The sequence below is a fragment of the Cebus imitator genome, unplaced genomic scaffold (assembly GCF_001604975.1).
Source record: "Cebus imitator isolate Cc_AM_T3 unplaced genomic scaffold, Cebus_imitator-1.0 Scaffold463, whole genome shotgun sequence".
NCBI lineage: Eukaryota > Metazoa > Chordata > Mammalia > Primates > Cebidae > Cebus > Cebus imitator.
The window spans coordinates 341,460-347,658 of NW_016107778.1; the positions used below are offsets into that span (position 1 = coordinate 341,460).

A 6,199-nucleotide genomic window follows, 5' to 3' on the forward strand; every position below is an offset into this window, starting at 1 on the left:
ATGATCTGCAGTGCAGGCCTTTAGAATTTTGGAGCAAGGCAGTGCCATAATCCACAAATAACTGCTGTCCTTTGGGAGATTACTCTTGGCCTCTACTGGGTCTGAAGAGAAACTAAATGCTCAATCGTAAGTCACCAAGTTACCATGTGACCTGGGCTGCCTATCATGAATGGAGTATTATCTTACCCACCAAGCCATAGAGTTGAACATGCACAGCAGCATTCCATCATAAAATGGAAGTGGTATATTTGTGATCAGCTGCAAACAGGTTCTGAAAGCACAAGTAAGTTATATAAAAAAGTGGAGCTAATACCCATGGTTTCTACTCCTGCTATGCTGTCTTCTCTCTCTCAGTTTATACCTGTGGCCTCACGGGGAGTACCCTAGGGTTAGTTGACAAAAGAAGAGAAGACTCAGGCCTAGATTACAGATGGTTCTGCATGACACACATGCACCACTCAAAAGTGAACAGCTGCAGCATAATAGCCCCTTTCTGGGATATTCCTGAAAGACAATGGTAAAAAAAATCTTCCCAGTGGGCAGAAACTTGAATACAGCATTGTACTTGGTTGTTAACTTTGCTTGAAAGGCTAAATGGCCAGATGTGTAATTACATAACAATTAATGGGTTATAGTCAATGGTTTGGTGAGATAATCAGGGACTTGTAAGGTATATGATTGAGAAATTGGTGACAAAGAAATGTGGGGAATTAAGTACATGGATAAATCTCTCAGAATGGGCAAAGAATGTGAAGATGTGGCCCATATGAATGCTCACCAAAGTGTGATCTCACTAGAGGATAATTTCAATAATCAAGTAGATAGAATGACTCATTTTTCAATACCCATCAGCATCTTTCTCCAGCCACCCCTATCATTGCCTCATGGGCTCATAAAAATGTTGGTGTTTGTGAAAAGGGTGAAGATTATGCATTGGGTCACCAACATGGAATGCAACTCACCAAGGCCAACTTGGCTAAGGCCACCACTGAGTCCCCAATCTGCCAGCAACAAAAACAAATACAAACCCCTGATATGACAACATTTCCAGAGTAATCAGGCATCTACTTGATGGCAAGTTGATTACACTCGACTGCTTCTATTATGGAGGAAACAGTATTTCATTCTTACTGGAATAGACACTTATACTGGATGTGGATTTGCTTTCCATACATTTAATGTTTCTGCCAGAACTACCACCCATGGACTTACAGAATGCCTTATTCACCATCATGGTATTCCACACAGCATTGCTTCTGACCAAAGAACCTAGTCAACTTCAAAACAAAAGAAGTATGGTAATAAGCTCATGCTTATATACTTCTTTTCACTGGTCTTATCATGCTCCCTATCATCTTGAAGTAGCTGGCTTGATAAAACAGAGGAATGGGGGTAGTTGGCCAACGTGGCCAATTAGAAGCAGCTGTAGTCCATGGTACTCATGGAGAGGAAAAACAGGGGTGAGTGAATACAGCACCTTCAATTGAAATTTCCTAATTCTTGCATTGGAAGTGATTAGGCGAACAACTCAAGCCATGAAGAATGGAGAAAAGCATGGGGTGATAGCCCATCTGGGAGTGACTCATCCTCAGCCAAAAGAAGTGGTAAGTGATTGTGCAACTATGCCAGGAAACCATGCTTCTCCCATGGATCTTTGCAACCTGTGGATCAGGAGAGCCCCTTGTAAGCCTATGCTATGAAGGCCTTGGCTCCAATACAGAGAGCTGTGTGGAGTCTTAGCAGAGCCACTGCTCAGGCACACACAGAGACTCAGGAGCTTTACATATTCTGGCCCCAAGATTTCCACAAATGTGTCTGCAACTCAGGCAAGGTGGGAGGTTTGTACATACCCCTAGGAAGGGGGCTGAATCCAGGGAGCCCAGCAGTGTCATTCTGCAGGCCCACTTCCAAGGAACCTCATAAGACCCCCTGGCTTGGAATTTCCGCCAGCCAATGGTAACTGGGTAGAGTCTGTCTGAGATGAGAGGGAGCTCCTCGGGGGAGGGATGGCCATCATCTCTGTGGTCTAGTTGACTCATCATCTCTGTGGTCTAGTTGCTGGCTTTGGAGAGTCCAAGTGGTCTGAATAAGAATGCGATCTCCCTAATGCAACAGAGTTGCTTTGCCAGATCATGGCTAGACTGCTTCTTTAAGCAGGGCCTGATCCATTCCTCTTCACTGAATGGGACATCCCCGCCAGGGCTTCAGTCACCCCAGTCATTTTTCTATGGACAGAGCTCTGATCTCTCCCTGGGACAGAGACCCCAAAGGGAGGGAGGAGTGGTCTCATGGTGAATAGTCTCTGCAGTTTGGTTGACTCAGCCCCTCCAGTCTGCCAGCTTTGGAGAATCCAAACGGTCCAGGCAAGAAAGCCCTCCCCACTTCATTGCAGCACAGCTGCTTTGCCAGATCATGGCCAAACTGCTTCTCTAAGTGGGACCCTGATCTACTCCTCTTTCCTGGGTGGAACCTCCCAGCCAGGGCTTCTGCTATCATGGCCAGTTTTCAACAGACAGATCTCTGATCTTTCTTTGAAATGGAGTACATGCAGTGTGGGGCAGGCTGCCACCTTGGCTGTTCCAGCTTATCAGTCAATCTATTCTGTTGGTCCTGGAGAGCCCATATCAATTGCAGGCTGAAGTGATCACCAACACAGCACACCTGCTCTACCCAAAAGCAGCCGGACCGCTTCTTTAAATGAGTCCATCATCCTATTCCTCCTGAATTGATGAGATCTCCCAACAGAGGTCTGCAACCACTCCTATAGGCATGTTCAGGCTGGCAATAGAGCAGGTACCCTCCTGGAAAGGAGCTTTCAGGGGAAGGAGCAGTCTGCCATCTTTGCTGTTTCACAACCTTCAATGATGAAACCACCAGGTAGGGAAAAGACCAAGGCAACCAGGGTCTGGAGTGGACCCCCAGCAAACTGTGGCAGCTCTTTGGAAGAGTGGCCTGACTGCCAAAACAAAAACAAGCAAACAGAAAGCAATAACAGCATTAACAAAAAGACCCCCCCCAAACCCCATTCAAAGGTCAGCAACTCTCCTCCACATGACCACAATATCTCTCTAGCAAGGGTTCAGAACTGGGCTGAGGCTGAGATGGTTGAAAGAATAGAAGTTGGCTTCAGAAGGTGGGTAATAACAAACTTCTCTGAGCCAAAGGAGCATGTTGTAACCCAATGATAGAAGCTAAGAATCATGATAGAAAATACAGGAGATGACAGCTAAAATAGCCAGTTTAGGGAGGAATATAATCAACCTGTAAGTGCTAAGAAACAGACTACAGGAACTTCACAATGCAATCACAAGTATTAATAACAGAATAGGCTAAGTGGAAAAAATAATCTCAGAGCTTGAAAGCTATCTTCTGACATAAAACAGGCAGATAAGAATAGAGAAAAATGAATAAATAATGAACAAAACCTCCAAGAAATATGGGATTATGTAGAGATTGAATTTTTTTTTTTTTTGAGAGGGACTTTCACTTTTGTTGCTCAGACTAGAGGGCAATGGCATGATCTTGGCTCATTGCAAACTCTGCCTCCTGAGTTTAAGCAATTCTCCTGCCTCAGCTTCCTGAGTAGATGAGATTACGGGCATGTGCCACCATGCCTGGCTAATTTTTGTATTTTTTGTAGAGATGAGGTTTCTTCATGTTGGTGAGGTTGGTCTTGAACTCCCAACCCCAGGTGATCCACATGCCTTGGCCTCCCAAAGTGCTGGGATTACAGGTGTGAGCCACCGTGTTTGGTGAGACTGAACTTAAGATTGATAGAGGTATGTGAAAAAGACAGGGAGAATGTAATCAAGTTGGAAAACACTTCAAAATATCATACAGGAGAAATTTCCCTACCTAGCAATATAGGTCAACATTCAAATTTAGGAAATGCAGAGAACTCCAGTAAAATACATCACAAAAGGACCAACCCCAATACACATAATCATTGATTCTCCAAGGTTGAAATGAAAGAAAAAATGTTAAAAGCAGCCAGAGAGAAAGAACAGCTCACCTACAAATGGAAGCCCATCAGATTATCAGTGAACGTGTCAGTGGAAATCTACAAGCCAGGAGAGATTGTGAGCCAGTATTCAACATTCTTAAAGAAAAAAATTCTCAACCTAGAATTTCAAATTCAGCCCAACTAAGCTTTATAAACAAAGAAGACATAAGATCCTTTAAGACAAACAAATGCTGAGGGAATTCATTACCAGCAGATGTGCTTTATAAAAGCTCATGAAGGAAGCACTAAATATAGAAGAAAAAAAAAATTAGCCACTACAAAAACATACTGAAGTACAAAAATCAATGGCACTATGAAGCAACCACATAAACAAGTCTGCAAAATTACCTGCTAAAAACATGATGACAGAATCAAATCTACACATAACAAGCCTCAAATTGAATTGGAAAAAAATGTCCCAATTAAAAGACACAGAATGACAAGCTGCATAAAGAGCCAAGACCAATCAGTATGCTGTCTTCAAGAGACCAATCTCACATGCAAAGATACACATAGGCTCAAAATAAAGGGATGGGGCTGGGTGTGGTAACTCATGTCTGTAATTCCAGCTCTTTGGGAGGCCAAGGTGGGTGGACCACCTAAGGTCAGGAGTTTGAGTCCAATCTGACCAACATGGTGAAATCCCATCTCTATTAAAAATACAAAAATTAACCAGGCATGGTGGCATGCACCTGTAGTCCCAGCTACTTGGGAGGCTGAAGTGGAAGAATCTCTTGAACTAGGGAGGCAGAGGTTGCAGTAAGCCAAGATCATGCCACTACACTTCAGCCTGGGCAACAGAGCAAGACACTCTCTCAAAAAAATAAAAATAAAATAAAAGGATGGAGAAAAATCTACCATGCAAATGGAAAATAGAAAAAAAATCAGGGGTTGCAATCCTAGTTTCTGACAAAGAAGACTTTAAACCAACAAAGATAAAAAAAGACAAAGAAGGGGGGAGACGGATCCAACATGGCCGATTAGAAGCAGCTTGGGATTGCAGCTCCCAGCAAGAGCATGGAGGATGAGTGGACGCTGCATTTCCAGATGGATTTTTATTGCCAATAGACCAGGAGATTCCCAGGTGAAGGAGCCCCACGGCTTGCCAGAGTGGCTGTTTTGGCCGGTGCGGCTGTTTTGACCAGTGCAGAAGGTGACTGCACAAAATATACGGGTCTTGGTTCATCTGAGCTCCTATAAAGGATAGATTGTCTCTTCAAACAGCTCCCTGAACCCTGAATATCCAAAGAGTCACCTCATAAAGGAGAGCTCAGACTGACAACTGGCAGGTATCCTTCTTGGACAAAGATAGCAGAAGAAGAAACTAGCAGCAACCCTTACTGTTCTGCAGCCATTGCAGGTGATCCCCAGGCAAGCAGGGCCTGGAGTGGACCTCAGCAGTCCTACAGCAGAGGGGCCAGACTGTTAGAAGGAAAACTAAGAAACAGAAAGAAATAACTTCATCATCAACAAACTGAACGTCTACTCAGAAACCCAATCGGAAAGTCAAGTTCTTAATGACTTACAAAGAGACTAAGACTCCCACACAATAATAGTGGGAGACATTAACACCCCATTGTCAATATTAGACAGATCAACCAGACAGAAAATTAACAAGGATACCCAGGACTTGAACTCAGACCTGGACCAAACAAACCTAATAGATATTTACAGAACTCTCCACCCCGAATCCACAGAATACACATTCTTCTCAGCACCACATTACACCTGCTCTAAAATTTACCACATAATTGGAAGTAAATCACTCCTCAGCAAATGCAAAAGGACGGAAATCATAAAAAACAGTCTCTCAGATCACAGTGCAATCAAGTTAGAACTCAGAAATCAGAAACTAACTCAGAACCACGCAGCTTCATGGAAATTGAACAACTGGCCCTTGAATGTTGACTGGATAAACAATGACATGAAGGCAGAAATAAAGATGTTCTTTGAAACCAATGAGAACGAAGACAGAACGTACCAGAATCGCTGGGACACATTTAAAGCAGTGTCTAGAGGAAAATATATAGCAACAAATGCCCACATGAGAAGCAAGGAAAGATCTAAAATTGACGCCCTATCATCAAAATTGAAGGAGCTTGAGGAGCAAAATCAAATAAACTCAAAACCTAACAGAAGACAAGAAATAACTAAGATCAGAGCAGAACTGAAAGAGATAGAGACACAAAAAACCCT

General features: G+C 43.3%; 1 protein-coding gene across 3 annotated transcripts in view; it reads right to left on the reverse strand.

The window, feature by feature from the left end:
• The window catches only part of ZC3H12B (zinc finger CCCH-type containing 12B), a 500,390-nt gene that overhangs the window by 60,554 nt on the left and 433,637 nt on the right, over nucleotides 1-6,199 (reverse strand). The window lies entirely within an intron of this gene.